The following is a 976-nucleotide window of genomic DNA, read 5'->3' on the forward strand; positions in this document are numbered from 1 at the left end:
GTCAACATTTCGGGCCGAGACCCTCCCTCTGGACTGAGAGTGGACGGGAAATAGTCCGAGAAAAGAGGTGAGGGGTGGGGATGGGGCAAGAGTTGGGGAGTGAGAGGTGGATCCAGGTGAGGGGGAGGTGGGAAGATGGAAATAGTGACAGGGGTGGGAGGTGAGTGGTTGGGACAACACGGGGCTGCAGAAGATGGAAACTAATTCCATAGAGGATTAACAAAGAGGTTAGAGAGTATTTGTTATGGAGATTCACCAGTCTGATCCCCGGAAGATGATGAAGTCTCAGTTATCGTCTTCACGTAAAACAGAGGTCAGCAGGTGTGCGGAGACCGAAGGGATCGAGGAAATGAGGATCAGGCAGGAACACGTGGCTGCGATGCAAGAGCAGTCGTCATTAAGTTGTTGGTTTGAGGAACTGAATGGCCACCTCCTGCTGTTTCTCACTTGATGGTTCAGTGTTCCCTTCCTGTGAGGCCAGAGTAGGGTGAATGGAAATGAGTGTTTATAAGCATACAAGTGATTTGAATTAAGCTTGCACAATTCGCGTTTGGGTCTGAATTGTGTGTCGGACCGGGATGGAATTCAAACTATAATTCTGAGACCCGGCGGGGGGCGGGGGGGGGGTGGAGCAATGGGGACGGGGGGGGTGGAGCAATGGGGACGGGGAAGATACGGAGCAAATATTAAAATGTTAGCTCGTGTAAAGATGAAATGATGTGGAAAATACCGCAGGTGAGTCGGGCAGCGTGTGAGGGGCGAAGAACAGGGTCATCGATTCAGGTGGGAGACCCTCCACCCGTCACGTGATCCAATTCCTCGCTCCCATTTGAACGCAGATCTGTAGCATCTCAAAGTTGCTGGTGAACGCAGCAGGCTAGACAGCAGCTCTAGGAAGAAGTTCAGTCGACGTTTCGGGCCGAGACCCTTCGTCAGGACTAACTGAACGAAAAGCTAGTAAGAGATTAAATCTTCC

Source organism: Mobula birostris, chromosome 13 (assembly GCF_030028105.1).
Source record: "Mobula birostris isolate sMobBir1 chromosome 13, sMobBir1.hap1, whole genome shotgun sequence".
NCBI classification, from domain to species: Eukaryota; Metazoa; Chordata; class Chondrichthyes; order Myliobatiformes; family Myliobatidae; genus Mobula; species Mobula birostris.